This window comes from Canis lupus, chromosome 21, assembly GCF_048164855.1.
Source record: "Canis lupus baileyi chromosome 21, mCanLup2.hap1, whole genome shotgun sequence".
Taxonomy (NCBI): domain Eukaryota; kingdom Metazoa; phylum Chordata; class Mammalia; order Carnivora; family Canidae; genus Canis; species Canis lupus.
Window position 1 is genome coordinate 13778826 of NC_132858.1, and position 18609 is coordinate 13797434.

The window sequence follows — 18609 nt, forward strand, 5'->3', positions numbered from 1 at the left end:
TCCCCCTGCCACCGCAAAAAACCCATACTTATTAGCAGTAACTCTAGTTACTAATTACCCACTACTTTTCCCCCCACTCACCTACTCCTAGCCCCAGACAACCACTAATTTACTTTCTATCTCTTTGGATTTGCCTATTCCGGACATTTCATATAGATGGAATTACACAATATGTGGGCTTCTATGTCTGGTTTCTTACACTTAAAATAACAGTTTCAAGATTCATCCATGCATAGTATGTATCAGATGCATACCTCATTCCTTTTCTGTGGCTAGATAATATTCCATTGTATGGGTATACCACATTTGTTTATCCACTCATCCATAGATAGACATCTGGGTTGTTTCTTCTTTTTGGCTATTATGAATGCTGCTATGAGCATCTGCATTCAAGTTTTTGCATGAGCATATGTTTTCATTTCTCTTGAGTATATATACCTAATTCTATATAACTTTGTGAGGAGCTGCCTGTTTCCAAAGTAGCAGCATCATTTTATATTCCCACTAGCAATGTATGGGTTACAGTTTTTCCAGATTCTTGCCAACACTTGGTATTATCTGTCTTTTTTAATATGCATCCCAGTGGGTAGAAAGTGGTATCTCATTATGCTTTTGATTTCCATTTATCTGATGACTAATGATGTTAAGCATCTTTTCCTATGCATATTGGTCATTTGTATATCTTCTTTGGAGAAATGTTCATCTACATCATGGTATGTACCATCACATTTGTTCCTTTTTTTTTTTTTTTTGCTGAGTAGTGTTCCATTATATGAATATAGCACAATTTGTTTTTGTTCACCTGTTAATGGACATGTGAATTATGTGGTTTTTGGCTACTATGAATAAAGTATCAAAAATATTTGTCTATAAGACTTTGTGCACATATTTTCTCCTAGCTTTATTGTGATATAATTGACAGGTAGTATTATGTAACTTTAAGGTGTACAAAGTGATGATTTGATATATATGTATATTGCAAAATGATTACCACAATAAAGTTAGTTAACACCTCCATTACCTCACATAATTACTGGTTTTTGTAATTTGGGGGATTTGTTATTGTTGTTGTTGTTTTGTAATTTTGAGGGTTCGTTATTATTGTTTTTAGTAGTGAAAACATTTACGATTTGCCCTCTTAGCAACTCTCAAGTATATAGTACAGTATTGTTAAGTATAGTCATCTAGTCATCATGCTGTATGTTATGTCCCCAGAACTTATTCATCTTATAACTAGAAGTTTGTATTCTCTGATGAACATCTCCTCATTTCTACCACCTCCCATTCTCGGCAACGACCATTCCACTCTCTATTTCAATGAATTTGGCTTTTTTAGATTTGATATATAATTTGAAATCATACAGCATTTGTCTTTCTCTGACTTATCTCACTTCAAGATCCATCCATGTTGTTGTAGAAGGCAGGATTTCCTTCTCTTTTATAGCTGAATTGTATTCCACTATATACATATATTGTATTTTCTTTATCCATTCATAAACCAACACTTAGGTTGTTCCATGTCTTGACCTGAGCCAAAGGCAGACACTTATCCGAATGAGCCACCCAGGTGCCTCTTCAATTTTTTTTATGAAAGTCTTAGTTTTCAATGTACAGATTTTTTTGCTGAGATAAAAAAAATTCTTTGGTTAAATTTATTCCTAAGTATTTTATTGTGTTTGATACTATTGTAAATGGAATGGTTTTCTTTCTTTTTCAGATAACTCGCTGTTAGTATATAAAAATGCAGCTGATTTTTATATATTGATTTTGTGTCCTGCAACTTAGCTAAATTTATTTATTAGTTCTGACAGGTTTTTTGTTGTTTTTTTTTTTTTAGATTTTTTTAGGGGCGCCTGGAGGGCTCAGTTTGTCAAGCATCTGCCATCAGCTCAGATTATAGTCCCAGGGTCCTGGGATCAAACCCTAAACCCGGCTTCCTGCTCAGTGGGGAGCCTGCTTCTCTCTTTCCCTCTGCTGCTGCCGCTCCCCCTACTGTGCTTTCTCTCTTTCTCTCAAATAAATACATAAATTCTTTTAAAAAAAGGAGAGATTTTCTATATAAGGTGATATCATCTACAGAGACAATTTTACTTCCTCGTTTCCAATTTGGATGGCTTTTCCATTTCTTTTTCTTGCTTAATTTCTCTGAGTAGGACTCCTAGCACTATGTTGAAAAGGTATGATCTTGTCCCTGCTCTTGGAGGAAGAGCCTTCAGTCTTTCACTGTTGAGTATGTTAGCTGTGGGCCATAAATGACCTTTATTTTGTTGAAGTACATTCACTTCTATACCCAATTTATTTTGAGTTTTTTCATAAAAGGATGCTGAACTTTATGGACATATGTTTTTATTTCTCTTGGGTAAATATCTAAGAGTGGAATTGCTGGCCGACTTTTCCCAAAGTAGTTGTACTGTTTTATACTCCTACCAAAAATGTCTGAAAAACCCTGGTTGTGAATACATCCTTGCTAACATTTGATGTTTTCAGTCTTCCTTTCTCCCTTAGCTTTATTGAGATATAATTGACATGTAACATTGTTTAAATTTAAGATGTGATGATTTAATATATGTATATATCGTGAAATGATTATCACTATAAGGTTGTTTTTAGAAATATGGAACACTTCACAAATTTGCATGTCATCCTTGCATAGAGACAATGCTAATCTCTGTATCATACCAGTTTTAACATATGTGTTGCTGAAGTGAGCACAGACTTTTTAATTTTAGCCTTTCTAGTGAGTATGAAGTGGTATCTCATTGTGGTTTTAATTTGCATTTCTCTGATGATTAATGATATTGAATACTTTTTTATTGTTTATTAGCCCTTTTCTTTGTGAAATGCCTTTTGAAATCTTTTTTTTTTTTGTATATGTTTTATTGGAGTTCAATTTGCCAACATATAGTATAACACCCAGTGCTCATCCCATCAAGTGCCCCCCTCAATGCCTTTTGAAATCTTTTACTCAGTTTAGGATGGGTTGTTTTAATTACCGAGTGGTAGGAGTTCTTTATGTATTCTGGTTGCAAGTCAGATTGCATATTGCAAATATCTGTACTATTCTTTGGCTTGTTTTTTCCCTTTATGGTGTTTTCCATTAAGCAGAAGTTTTTAAATTCCATTTGATAAATTTTTTCTTTTATGGTTAGTGCTTCTGGGCCCAGTTTTTAAAAATCTTTGCCTATCCTAAGTTTGTGATAGTATTACCCTACATTTTCTTCTAAAAGTGTTGGAAATCTAGCTTTTATGTTTAGGTAAATAATCCATCTTGAATCAATTTTTGTGGGTGGTTTGAGGTTGAGGTCAAGGTCCTCTTTTGTACCATCTGGATAACTAGTTGTTTGTTCCAGCATCATTTGTTGAAAAGACTACTTTTCCCACTTAACTGTTTTGGTTCCTTTGTTTAAAAAAAAAAAAAAAAAAAAAAAAAAAGTCGATTATATATGTATGGGTTCATTGCTAGATTTTCTGTTCTATTCTATTGATCTATTTGTTAAACCTTAGACTTGATTACTTTAGCTTTATAGTAAGGTAGTGTATGCGCTTCAGCTTTTGCTTTTTCATAATTGTTTAGGTCATTAGAAGTCCCTTGCATTTCTATATAACTTCTAGAACAAACTTGTCAATTTTTACAAGAAAGGAAGAAAGAAAGCCTGCGAGGAATTTGATTGAGATTTGAAGATTCTGTAGATCAATCTGGGGAGAATTGTCAACTTTATATTATTGAATCTTCCAATCCATGGACATAGTACATTTTTCCTTAGGTCTTCTTATATTTCTCTCAGCTTTCTCTCAGCAATGTGCTATCGTGTTTAATATATAGATCTTATACATTTATTTATTTATTTTTGATCTTATACATTTTATTGAATATCCCTAAATAGTTCGTGTTTTGTGCAAGTATTATAAATAGTATTATTTTTTGAAGTTATTTTCTTTACCAGTTTTTCACTGCAAGATTATAGACATCTCATTGCTTTTTGTATGTTCCTCATGTATTCTGTGACTTTGATAAATTCTCTTATTAGTTCTCATAGATTCTTTATAGATTCCTTAGAATTTTCTGCATGCAAAATCATGTCATATGCAAATAGAGGCAGTTTTACTTCTTCCTATCCAATCTTCGTGGGGGTCTTTCTTTTTTCTTGATTGCACAGAGTAGGACCTCATTACAATATAAATAGAAGTAGTAAGAGCAAATAACCTTTTTGGCCTATATCTCCCACTCCCTTTCACCCATTTTTTCCATCTCCCTTCCTCCCTCCCCTCTGGCAACCATCAGTTTGTTCTCTGTATTTATAGATCTGATTCTTTTGTTTATTTATTAATTGTTTTTTTAAATTCCACATAGGGGCAAAATTATATGGCATTTGTCTTTCTCAGTCTGACTTATTTCACTTAGCATAATACTGTCTAGGTCCATCCATGTTGTTGCAAATGGCAAAAATCCCATCCTTTTTTATGGCTGTGTAATATTCTATTATACACACATATGATACATATACACATGTGTATGACATCTTTATCTGTGCATTTATCAATAGACACTTCTTAAACATTTTATTTCAATTCAATTAATTAATGTTATTTTATAATGTATTATTGGTTTCAGAGGTAGAGGTCAGTGATTCATTAGTCTTACATAATACCCAGTGCTCGCTATATCATGTGCCCTCCTAATGTCCATCACCCAGTTACTCTGTTCCCCCACACCCCTCCCTCCAGCAACCCTCAGTTTGTTTCCTCTGATTAAGAGTCTCTTATGGTTTGTCTACCTCTCTGATTTTGTCTTGTTTTATTTTTTTCCTCTCTTCCCCTATGATCCTCTGTTTTGTTTCTTAATTCCACATAAGGGTGAGATCATATGATAATTGTCTTTCTCTGATTGACTTATTTCACATAGCATGATATCTTCTAGTTCCATCCATATTATTGCAAATGGCAGATTTCATTTTTTTGATGGTTGAGTAGTATTACATTATATGTATATATCACATCTTCTTCATCCATCCCTTGATGGACATCTGAGCTTTTTCTATGGAAAAAAAGAAAGTTTTACTATTGTGGACGTTGCTGCTATAAACATTGGGGTACAGGTGCCCCTTCAGATCACTACATTTGTATCTTTGGGGTAAATACCCAGTGGTGCAATTGCTGGGTCATAGGTTAGCCCTATTCTCAACTTTTTAAGGAACCTCCAAACTGTTTTCCATGGTGGTTGCACCAGCTTACAATCAACACCAACAGTATAAGAGGGTTCCCCTTTCTCTGTATCCATGCCAACATCTGTCATTTCCTGACTTGTTCATTTTAGCCATTCTGACTGGTATGAGGTAGTATCTCATTGTGGTTTTGATTTGTATTTCTCTGATGCTGAATGACTTTGAGCATTTTTTCATATGTCTGTTGGCCATTTTTATGTCTTCTTTGGAGAAATGACTATTCGTGTCTTCTGCCCATTTCTTGGCTGGATTATTTGTTCTTTGAGTGTTGAGTTTATCAATAGACACTTAAGTTGCTTCCACATCTTGGCCATTATAAATAATGTTGCAATAAACATAAGAATGCATATATAGGGCATCCCGGGTGGCTTAGTGTTTCAGCGCCTGCCTTCAGCCCAGGGCCTGATCCTGGAGACCTGGGATCGAGTCCCATGTCAGGCTCCCTGCATGGAGCCTGCTTCTCCCTCTGCCTGTGTCTCTGCCTCTCTCTCTCTCTGTGTCTCTCATGAATGAATAAATAAACAAAATTTAAAAATGCATATATAAAAGTCTTCCTTATTAAAAAATTACATTGCAGCAGGGTGCTGGGCTGGCCCACTCAGAAGAGCATGCAACTCTTGATCGTAGGGTCTTGAGCTCGAGTCCCACATTGCGGGTGTAGAGATTACTTAAATAAATAAAACTTAAAAAAATTACATTGTAGCTAAAGGAACAATTAGGTCTAGGTAGATGGTATACCATCTAATGAATGAATGAAAGAAATGAAATGAAAGAAAGAAAAAAAAGAAATGAAATGAAAGAAATGAATGAATGAAAAAAAAACCAGAGCATTCACCTCCTGTTTTGATTTAGTTTTCTCAAAGAGGATGCTATTTGGACTGAAAAAGATAAAATTAAGAGTAGTTTCAGGGAATGAAATCAAACATGACTGGGATTTTAAGAGATCACCTAACTCCTTTAAGTGAACTCAGATTTCTGGATCTAATTTACATTCCAGGGTACAGACATCTAGTAGGTAAACTGGCTGTACCATTGCTGCAGTCTGTAGAAAATGGAAATTGTGTTCATTATGGGGAGGGGTGAGGGTGGAGAGAAGTTCCAGATTGGAGTCAGAGAACCAATATTCAGAAAGTCATTTAAGGAGACTGAGGTTGGTGACCCTGATACCTGTCTTGAGTGATATTCTTCAACTATTTATTAAAAAGAATAAATATCTGTAGGTATTCAGGAAAGGAAGCTATGGTAACTATAAGCCTATGAGAGTTGATTGAAGAAGAAGCAAGGGGAGAGGACCAGGGGAGAGGATGAGGGGAGAGGAAGGGAGGGGAGAAGTGAAGAGGGTCAAGGGAAAGAGAACCCACACTTTGTGGGTAAGGAAGGCCTGCTTTCAATCCCAGCTCTTTTACCTCTTAGTAAAGTGATATCCTTGTGAATAAGCAAAAGTAATATAGGATGGATGATAAATAATTGGTTGAACGATCATACCAAAAATGTGCTAATTAATGGGTTCATATCATCCTAAAGGGACATCTCCAGAAGTATGATTCTGGACTATGTCCTTAGCCATTTTTCTTTTTTTCCCTAATCCATTGTTTGAGTGAGAGCATTGATGGCAAGCTAATCAAAGTTGGGAGAGATAGCTAATAAGCTGCCTAAAAGAAACAAGACCTGAAAAAAGATAGTATAATATAGTGGAACAAATATGGGTGTGGTATCATTGGGTCTGCAACCAGTAGCTGTATGGCCTTGAGTAAGTTAAGTAACCACCTAAGTCTTTGTTTCCTCAAAATACCACTTATCCCGTGGTGGTTGTAAGAATAAAATATATGTGTTTCTGTGTGTGTGTGTGTGTGTGTGTTTATTATCTATTGCTATGTAATAAATTATTCCAAACTTGGAGGTTTAAAACAATAAACACTATTTCACACAGTTTCTAAGCATCAGGAATGTAGGAGCAAATTACTTGGATGGTTCTGACTCAATGTCCCTCATAAGTTGAAATCAAGACTTAGATTCAGCTGCAGTCATCTGAAGGCTTGAAAAGGACTCCTAAGCTCACTTATCACTGTTGGCAGGAGGCCTAGGAAGTTCACATATTCCTCATGACTATGGCAGTGGCTTCCCCAGAAAAAGTGATCTCAGAGAGAGAGAGAGAACAAGCAAGCAGGAAGCCAAAGTGCCTTTTATGACTGAGTTTCTGAAGTCACATACTGTCACTTTTGTTTTATTCTGTGTATTAAAAGTGGATTACTAAGTTTAGCTCATACTGAAGGGGAAGGGACTTAGGGTCCATCTTTTGAAGAAGGGAGTATCAAGAGATTTTTGTGGACATGTCCTAAAACCACCACAATATAAAAAGTACCCTATATAGCACTTAACACTTAGTAAGTACCCCATAAATTGCACTTATTATATTGTTCTTAGTATACACTTAATACTTGTGCTTTTTACTATAGAGCCATCGTGGACAGAACAAGAAAACCTCTTGATTTTTCAGATTCTTGGAAAATATAGAGAAAGAAGCACTCTCTACCACTATAATTCATTACATGTTTTGTAAATTAAAATGAATGGACTATGTCTCATTAAGAGCAGTACTAATAAACATGCATTTTAATAACACTTAATGGGTGTACCTAAAATGCATAGTAAACCTGCAAAATACCAGTGACATGGATAATTTCAATGACAGTTAATCCAAAAATTGATTTTGTTTTTTTGTTTTTGTTTCTTTAAAGATATTATTTATTCATGAGAGACACAGAGAGAGAGGCAGAGACATAGGCAGAGGGAGAAGCAGGATCCCTGCAGGGAGCCTGATGCGGAACTCAGTCCCAGGACCCGGGGATCATCACCTGAGCCAAAGGCACACGTTCAACCACTGAGCCACCCAGGCGCCTCTTGTTTGGTTTTATTAAGGATTTTATACTTAAATGTAGATATGGCTCATCTGAGAATTCATTGAATCTTAATTGTGTAATATACCAGCTTGTCTTTCTGAGTATCCTGTTATCCTTTCCATTTAAGAATGGGCCACAGCTAAAACAAAGAGGCCACAGTCTACAGCAAAGATAAGATTTGCTCTTCACATGCCTTCCCTGAGGCCAAGGAGCAATTATGGGGAGAAATAAACCAACAAACAAAAAAGTATTTTATCAACAAAGGGCTCAATTAAGGAGGAGAGTTAATGTTGTGAGTAAAAATGTAGAAACAAGAATTAATAAGGCTAAATCACTGGGTAATCTGGATTTCCTTTGTTTATGTATACATTTGTGTACATACGGGTATAGAATGTCCATCATTAGCCTCATGGATTGTCTGATGTTCATTGTAAACAAAAACATAAAAACTCCAAATCCAAATGGACAGAGTAATTTAATGGGGCACTTTGATAAGATCATTAAATAGAAGATATTGTCATACCTTAAACTTATTAATTTTCTAGTGTTTTGATTTGCATTGAACATTAGATCCTCAGGGTAGTGTCAGACATGGTTGAACTCTCTTTAATATCTTACCAACATAGCAATCAAATTTCTAAGGTGTTCAAAACAAAGCCACTAATTTGAAAGTAAGTAAAAAACAGTCCCTGAAGAGCCAGTGTGTACAGAATTTATATGTGTCTTTGTAGGCAAGGCAGGAAGTCTCCTAAGAGTTTCACAGGGAGCCTCTTATAAATGCATAAACTTCAAATACAGATCAGGTTATCAATTGCAGATTTAAAAAAGTAGTGAGAGTGGTCTAAAGTATTGTTAGCCTTAGCCCACACAGCAGCATGGCTTCCCACAGAACACCAAGCAATTCTTAGACACCAGCAGGGTGTCTAAGAATTCAACTTAATTCAGCTCAATTCTGATACCATCAACCTGGAGACAGCATCTGATTCCACAGAATAAGGGTTCTGGCCTAAAAGCTTGCCCCGCATCCTCCCAACCTGGCCCCGCCACTGCCCTACTTTACCAGTAGCAAGCCCTGGTTGTTGCCTGTACTTCTGACCAATTAACTATAAATCCAAAGTTCTCAGTACTTTCTCCCCAGGTTTGAGTAATTTGCTAGGGCAGCTCACAGAACTCAGAGAAGCATTTTATTTAATAGACTACCAGTTTATTATAAAAGGATATAATTCAGGAATAGCCTGATGGAAGAGATACAGAAGGCAAGGTATGGGTAAAGGGCACAGGGCTTCCATGCTCTATCCAGCTGCATCACTCTTCCCAAATCTCCATGTGTTCACCAACCCAGAAGCTCTCAGAACCCCATTCTTTTGGGTTTCTATGAAGGCTTCATCAACATAGGCATGGTTGATTAAATTGTTGGCTTTTAGTAATTAAACTCCATCTCCAGGCCCTTTTCCTGCCCTGGCAGTAAGGAGATGGGGCTGAAAGTTCCACCCTCTAATCACAAGATTGGTTCTGGCAGCCACATCCTTATGTGCTTCCAGAAGTCACCTCTTTCACAAACAAAAGACAATTTTACCAGTCTCAACACTTAGGAAATTCCAGGGGCTTGGGGAGCTGTGAGGTAGGAACTGTGCCTAAATAAATGAGAAATATATTTTGGTCATCCCCAAAATATATTTTTTATAAATCACAATATCACAGACACACATCCACAGTCATGATAAATGTTATCAGAAAAGAGAATCACTAGAAAGCCAAATAGTGAAGAGAAAATCTATATTAAAAACAGTATTTTAAGGTCATTTACCATGTAGGAGACAAATAAATCATTTTATTAATCTTTTTGCTTTTTTGAGGATATCTTTCTATTATGCTCCAGAACAATAAGCCATATTCATAAGGTTAGAATGATTAAGCAAATGGTAACTCTGTTCACTATTATCTTATTGGTAAGACAAGGAAGTTTGTGATTCAGTTTAGAGATACTTCCAACAAATATGCATAAAATTGGAAAAAAATGACAATTGAGTAAGCTTTACTTATTATCTTATATAGAATGCACATAGAAGAAGTGAATCACTAGAGCCCTCTGGAAATGCTGTGTACTGGGAACCCTGGGTGGCGCAGCGGTTTAGCGCCTGCCTTTGGCCCAGGGCACCATCCTGGAGACCCAGGATCAAATCCCACGTCGGGCTCCCGGTGCATGGAGCCTGCTTCTCCCTCTGCCTGTGTCTCTACCTCTGTGTGTGTGTGTGTGTGACTATCATGAATAAATAAAAATTAAAAAAAATTTTTTAAAAATGCTGTGTACTGATTTAGCATCACAATGGTGGTACATCCTGTGAATAATAATTTATAATAACAACCATCATTTAAATGTATCAGGAACTGTGTTAAATCTTTTCATCCATTATAGTATTGAATCTTCTTGACCACCATTTGAGTAAATATTATCTCCAGTTTAAAGACAAGGAAATTGAAGCATAGCAGATAAATAATTTGCCTGACATTGTTTAAATAGTAAGTAGTAGAGCCCAAAAGGAAAATGAGGTCTGAGAACCTTCATCCAGCTTTATTATCTTAGTCTAAGTGTTTATGGTGATGGGAATACCCTTTCTAAGGAGGAATGATAGTGTACCTTCTAATATATTTTCAAAGAATAAGTGAGGATCCTCTCCTTTATATCTTGTTGTTTATATGACCCTTTGTTTTTCTCTCACCCTGTGGTAAGCCGAATAATGTCCCCCAAAGATATTCAGGTCCTAATCCCTGGAACCTGTGAATGTCATTTTATATGACAAGAAGAACTTTGCAGATAAGGCTAAGTTAAGAATCTTAAGATGGGAGACATTATCCTGGATAATATAATCACAAGGGTCCTTGTAGGAGGCAGAGAAGGTTTGATGACAGAAGAGGAAAAAAGCAGTCTGAAAGCCAAAAGCGTGGGAAGAAAGGACCATGAGCTGAGAAATTAAGATGGTCTCTAGAAAATGAAAAAAAAAAAAAAAAAAACAAGGAAACAATCTCCCCTGGAACCTCCAGAAAGAACCAGCCCTGCTGACACCTTGGTTAGCCCTGTAAGACACATGTTAGATTTATGGCCTCCAGAACTGTTAGGAGAATAAGCCACTAAGTTTGTGGTAATTTGTTACAGCAACCATAGGAATCTAATATATACCCCATATTACTGGCTTCATGGCTAATTTGCTAAATACTTTGTTCTTGTATCTTTCCTGCACTGTAATTATTTGTTATTTTCCTGAAGTCAAGTATAAAGTGTGAGAATAACATATATGTAAAAGCACTATTTCAGATCAAATTGAAAGAAGAGTGTAGAGAATTGAGCTAAGTTACCACATGCTATTGCTGCCTCAGCATCCATTTTATTTGGTCTGCAGGGACTTTAAACTGACACTAGTCCCCTCATGCAAGTGAATGCTCTAGATAACAGTTGGCAGGGTCACAAGCTTGCAATTGAGTTCCTAATAAGACTTCCCTAACAACCCTTGTGATCAGCAGTCTCCCCTACCACCCAGGGCCTACCCCTTGTGCACCTCTTAAAAAGACCCCTGTGGAGCTCACTAAAGCCTTACTCTTTATTATTTTTTTTAAAACATTTTATTTATTTATTCATGAGAGACACAGAGAGAGAGAGAGAGGCAGAGACACAGGCAGAGGGAGAAGCAGGCTCCATGCAGGGAGCCCGATTTGGGACTCGATCCCCCAGGACTCCAGGACCACACCCTGGGCCAAAGGCAGACGCTAAACCGCTGAGCCACCCAGGGATCCCAAGCCTTACTCTTTAAAAAAAAAAAAAAAATTTTTTATTTGAGAGAGAGAGCACAAGTAGGGGGAGTGGCAGGGAGAGGGAGAAGCAGGGCTCAATCCCAGGACTCCGAGACACTTAATTGACTAAGCCACCCAGGTGCCCCTAAAGCCTCACTCTTTTGGTTTGAATTGACCAATCCAGCCTTAGCCTGGAAACCTGAAAGCACTCCACACACAGACCCTGATAAAGGCATGTTGTCCCAGGCCCGGTCACTCTCTCTCTCTCTGCACCCTGCCTTGACCTCCCCACGTGGCCCCTAGTGCTTTGTGCTTCTTCCAGGATCTGTTGGAAATAAATAAACATATCTATTTCAGTTTCTCTTGTGGTCTGCTGTTGAACCAAGACTCACCATCTGGCATCCTGTGCTCCACTTAATAAATGTTAATTTAACAAAGTCATAGCAAAGAGATATTGTGAGAGAATATCCTGTGGCTATTCCATATCCCAGCCTTTCCTATGGCTGCAAAGGAAAAGGGAAAGTATTACTAGGTATAATAATGAAAGGAAATCTTTCAAGATGAGGGATCAACACACTTTCAGAAAAATGTCGAAGAATAAGAGTCAAATCAGTTAATCATTTTTTTAAATAAATTTATTTTTTATTGGTGTTCAATTTGCCAATATACAGAATAACACCCAGTGCTCATCCCATCAAGTGCCCACCTCAGTGCCCACCACCCAGTCATCCCACCCCCCGCCCACCTCCCCTTCTACCACCCCTAGTTCGTTTCCCAGAGTTAGGAGTCTTTCATGTTCTGTCTCCCTTTCTGATATTTCCCACTTACTTTTTCTCCTTTCCCCTTTATTCCCTTTCACTATTCTTTATATTCCCCAAATGAATGAGACCATATAATGTTTGTCCTTCTCCGATTGACTTATTTCACTCAGCATATAAATCAGTTAATCATGATTCACATCTCTGAATAGAAATGCTGTAGGTTTCCCCTACTCCCACCAGTCCTCATTATAAAAAATTTCAAACCTACAAGAAAGTTATGAGAGTATTATAAAGGCACCCATTTGCCCTTTACCTGGATTCACCAAATGTTAACATTTTGTTGTTTGTGCATGATAGATAATTGATAGATTGATCATTTGAAACTAAGTTACAGGAACCCTGACACCTTACCTTGACATACTTCTAGGAGTAAGGGCAATCTCTTAGTATCCTGCACAACCCCGATGTTATCACATTTAGGAAAATGAATGACAGAGACGCCTGGGTGGCTCAAGTCAGTTAAGCGTCTGACTCTTGATTTTGGCTCAGGTCATGATATCAACCTGGATGTGGAGCCTGCTTAAGATTCTCTCTCCATCTCCCTCTGCCCCTCCCCACCTCTAAAAAAAAAAAAAAAGAAAAACAATTCCATAACATCATCTGACATCCAGTGCAAATTATAATTTCCCCAACTGTTCTCAAATATATTTAGCTGTTTGTTTTCTGATCCAGGATAGAATCAAAGTTTACACATTGTACTTGGTAACATCTCTTTAGTTTCTTGTAATCTAGAATAAGTCCTCTACTATTTTGTTTGTCGTGACATGTTTTTCTTGTTTTGCCTGACCTTCCCTGCACATGTAAACACCACAGGGGCAGGGATTTGGGTCCCTTTTGTTCGTTGCTATGTCCTCAGCATTGAGAATGGTGCCTGACACATATTAAGACTTAGTAAATATTTGTTGAATAAATAAATGAGTGAATGAATAAGTGACACAAGTATAATGAATGTCATGCAAGATGATTTAGAGGATGCCAAGGGGACTGAGAAGCTAATCTGTTGTTGTTTGTGTGTAACTCTTACCTCTGTGTTCCAGTTAGACATGTTCTGGGCTTGAGCAACAGGCTCATTTTTACAACTAAAATGGGAAAATATAAAATAATAAGTATTTTAAAAAATTTTTTAAACACCCAGTTGAAAAAATTGTCCAAGCAAAAGAGCCATGATAACATGCACCTTAATAATAAGACTACAAGAGACTTGAATTGAGTCCTTTTTTTAAGATTTTATTTATTTATTTGAGAGACAGTGTGCACAAGCAGGGGGAGGGGCAGAGGGAAAAGAAGAAGCAGACTCCCCGCTGAGCAGGGCTGGGGGGCTGGGGCTCCATCCCAGGACCCTGAGATCATGACCTGAACCAAAGGCAGATGCTTAACTGACTGAGCCACCCAGGCACCACTGAATTGAGTCTTTAGCAACAGGATGATGTGACTCTCAAGAAGCTAAATTAGCCTTACATTAATACAAAAAGAACAGAGGCCATAAAGAGAAGGTGTATGTTCTGCTCTATGTATTCATTCTTTCATTCAGCAAGTATTTATTGAGTGCCTACTCTATGTCGGTCACTATTTTATAGATTCCTGAAGGTTAACTTTTTTAGCCGTACACTAATAGTAGAAAGATAGTTTCACTTTGGAATGAAGGAAGGTAATTGTCACAGAAATAAAACTATTGTGTTATTTGGAAATATTTTAATTGCATTATTGACTTAAAAACTGCTTATTTGGTCAGCCCGGGTGGCTCAGCAGTTTAGCGCCACCTTCAGTCCAGGGCCTGATCCTGGAGACCTGGAATCGAGTCCCACCTCAGGCTCCTGCATGGAGCCTGCTTCTTCCTCTGCCTCTGCCTCTGCCTCTGTCTCTGCCTCTCTCTCTCTCTCTCTCTCTTTTCCTCTGCCTCTGTCTCTGCCTCTCTCTCTCTCTCTCTTTGTGTCTCTCATTAATAAACAAATAAAATCTTAAAAAAAAAACTGCTTGTTTTTGGGACGCCTGGGTGGCTCAGCGGTTGAGCATCTGCCTTAGGCTCAGGGTGTGATCCCAGGATTCAGGATCAAGTCCCACATCAGGCTCCTTGTGGGGAGCCTGCTTCTGCCTCTGCCTGTGTCTCTGCCTCTCTCTCTGTGTGTCTTTCATGAATAAATACAATCTTAAAAAATAAAAATAAATAAAAATTGCTTGTTTTCAGCTCCTCACTCTAATTAGAGAAATACATCTCTGAGGGGAAGTGGCCCACCAATGGGCATGACCATGACAAAGTACAGTAATCATTGTATCTTTTTCCTGAAAGAACTTTCCCATGATTGTTTAGATCAGCCCAAAGAGCCTTTTGTGACACTTAAAGATCACTAAAGGGGAACAAAAGAGACTATGGTGGATCATTTTTTTAAAGGCTGTAAGGGCTGAGTCCTTTTTTTATCTATGAACTTTGTTCTCTTGTCCAACTCCAGTTTCCACAGGTTTCTGTTTTCCTTTGCTCTCCAGTCAAAAGGAAAAATACTCACATGATTATTAGAAATACTGGAGCAGTAAATTGTTTGAGGGACTTGAAACACCCTTTTCTCTCTCCCTTCAAAGCCTTAAATGATACTTGCTTCATTGAGGCTTACAGATCATTAAAAACAGGCCTGCCAGGGTGATGTAATACATGATTTAGCTTCCAATAAAAATTTTTTAAAAAGAATAAACAAATAAACTCTACTAATCTTTGAATCTGAAGAATTTTTTCTTTTCTAATTTTAGTGTTTTGGAACATTCTAACACCTTTTTACCACCTGCCAAATACAAAACTCCTGTATCTTCCTTGAGCCAAAAGTAAACCTGGTGTCACCTCTAACAATTATGAATTCCTAACCTGTTTCAGATGTTATTTGTTCACTTTTTTCATTGCAGAGCAGCTCCTGAGTGTCCTGGAAAAACAGAAATAACACAGAAGAACAGTAGTTATATGGACATCAAGAGTACTATTACAAACCTGAATTTTTGGCATCTTTGTGGCTTCAGTTTAGAGTAACTGTAGATTGGCAGAGACCAAGCTGTCTCCAATTTGACCCTTGGTTAAGCTAAAAACTGCATAACAACTAAGGATACCCTACTTCCTGTTACTTACAGGAAAAGAAACATAAAAGGGCCAGACTAACAAAAAAAGGAAATAACATTTATTGTGCGCCTTCAGTGAGGTAGTCATTGTGAAAGGCACTTTTTAAAGTTATAGTTCATACAGTATCACACTTAATCCTCATCATAATCTGCGAGGTGTTACAGTAGTGCCTTGTTAGGTGTGGTTTTGCTTTCCACAGTTTCAGTAACCCACAATCAACAGGGATCCAAAAACAGAGGATCCCCCATCTAACAGATAGTCAGAAGGTCAATAGTAGCCTGACACTATATCACAATGTCTTTGTTGTTTACCTCACTTCATCGCATTTTCTTATCTTACCATATAGGCATTTTATCATCTCGCATCATGACAAAAAGAAGAGTGAATACAGTACAAGAAGATATTTTGAGAAAGATACCACTTTTACCTAACTTTTGTTACAGTTTATTGTCATAATTGTTCTATTTTATTATTAATTGTTGATCTCTTACTGTCCTAATTTATAAACTTTACCATAGATATGTATATATAGGAAAAGCCATATATAGAAGTTCAATAGTATCCCTGGTTTCAGGCATCCACTGGGGGTCCTGCAGTGTATCCCATGTAGATAAGAGGGGGGCTACTATATTATTCCTGTATAATAGACAGGAAAACTGAGGCTTACAACTAATTTGTTCAAGAACATAGAATAAGTAGTGGAGAAGAAATTCTAAAACTGATACTATTTAGCTTCAAAGTTATACCCTTTCCACTACCACTTCCTTCCTCCTTCTCTGACCAATCCTTCCCATTGTTCCTTGTTCCTCAGCTTAAATGTTGGAATTTCCCAGATTCCATACTTGGCTAATTACTTTCTCACTACATATAGTTACTGAGCAGTCTTACCTCTTTTTACTTTTCCCACTACATTAGGCAAATGACTTCCAAGTCTATATTTCTAGCCCTAAATACATACATCCAAGGTCCTATCAGGCTTCTACATCTCTACTTATGTGTCTGACAATTACCTCATTTCAACACGTCAGAAAGAGAACTCCTCATCCTCACCCTTGGATCTGCCTCTCCTCCAGGGTTCCCCATATCAGTTCCCAGAGCTATACTCTTTTCATTCTAGTCTCCTTTTCTCTCCCCCTTCCCATGCAGTCAGCTGACAAGTCCCACTGATCATACCTTCAAAATAGTTCTTGGATCCCTGACCTTTCCCTTTGATTCCCATTATCATTACCCCAGGTCTTACTTGAACATTTACAATCTCACCTATCCATTTTGTTGCTTTGGAGTCAAGTGATTTCTATACAAAGAAAATCTAACTGTGCTGCTGTTCTTCTTTTACTTAAAACCATCTATAGAATGAAGCACATAAGGCTTTTCATGACCTGATCTCTGCCTCCCTCTTCAACCTCATTTCTAACAACCCCTTGCCTTGAAATTTACTCTTCAGTTTTACTGCACTCAACTGGTAGTTCCCCTCATCTCACATGTTGTTTCCCATCAGGATGCCTTTGTTTAGCCTCTGACTGTAGCACTACTATGCCATCTTTTCACTTGGATAAACCCCCACTCCAGTACTCGTTTCAGGTAGCACCTTCTCTAGAACACCTTCCCTCAGCATCCCTCTATCTCAGCCTACCAAGTGGGCTAAACTTTGTCCTGTGTGTTCTAAACTCCCTGTCATTACGTTTATCAACATGTTTTGAAATCAGTTGTTTGTCTTCTCAGTTAGACTTTAAGTTATTTTGGCACAGAAACCATGCCTTACTGAATTTTGTAATCCTAATGTCTAGCCCAATGTTTGGTACTCTTAATAACTATTGAACTGTAATTGAACAATAACATGCTATCTCTCAAAAATGCCTTCTATACTGGAGATTCAAACCAGACCCTTTTCTAGGTGAATTAAATCTGAAAACAATTAAATCAGTTAAAAAATGAGCAAAGAACTTGAACAGACATTTCTCCTAAGAAAATGTACAAATCACCAGTCAGTCATGAATGAAATGAAAGGATGCAATGAAAAAATGCTTAACATCACTAATTGTTAGGGAAATGCAAACCCAAACTACAATGAGATACCACTTCAAACCCATTCTGATGACTACCATTAACAACAACTATTTTTTTAAGATTTTATTTATTTATTCATGAGAGAGAGAGAGAGAGAGAGAGGCAGAGACACAGGCAGAGGGAGAAGCAGGCTCCACGCAGGGAGCCTGACGCAGGACTGATCCCAGGTCTCCAGGACCATGCCCTGGGCTGAAGGTGGCGCTAAACCGCTGAGCCACCAGGGCCGCCCAACAACAACTATTAACAACAACAACAACAGAAAATAATAAGTGTCACCAAGGATGTGGATAAACTGGAACCGAGGATCCCTGGGTGGCTCAATGGTTTAGCACCTGCCTTTGACCCAGGGCATGATCCTGGAGTCCTGGGATCGAGTCCCACGTCAGGCTTCCTGCGTGGAGCCTGCTTCTCCCTCTGCCTGTGTCTCTGCCTCTCTCTCTCTCTCTCTCTCTCTCATGAATAAATAAATAAAATCTTTAAAAAAATAAAAATAAATAAACTAGAACCCTATGTACATTGGAGAATTGTAAAATCATACAGATATTATGGAAGAGAGTATGGTTGTTCCTCAAAAAACTAAAAATAGAATTACCAAGTGATAAGCCAGCAATTCCACTTCTGGGTATATATTCAAAAGAACTAAAAGCAGGGTCTCAGAGAGATACTTGTATATCCATGTTCATAGCAGCTAAAACATGGAAGCAACCAAGTATCTA

At 37.6% G+C, this 18609-nt stretch overlaps 1 protein-coding gene and 1 non-coding gene across 6 annotated transcripts in view; one reads left to right on the plus strand and one right to left on the minus strand.

Moving 5' to 3' along the window:
• CSTPP1 (centriolar satellite-associated tubulin polyglutamylase complex regulator 1) overlaps nt 1–18609 on the plus strand; it is a 198419-nt gene that overhangs the window by 120350 nt on the left and 59460 nt on the right. The window lies entirely within an intron of this gene.
• LOC140613685 (U6 spliceosomal RNA) lies at nt 2609–2712 on the minus strand. The gene has a single exon (XR_012014577.1). It is a non-coding gene; the product is annotated as a U6 spliceosomal RNA (small nuclear RNA).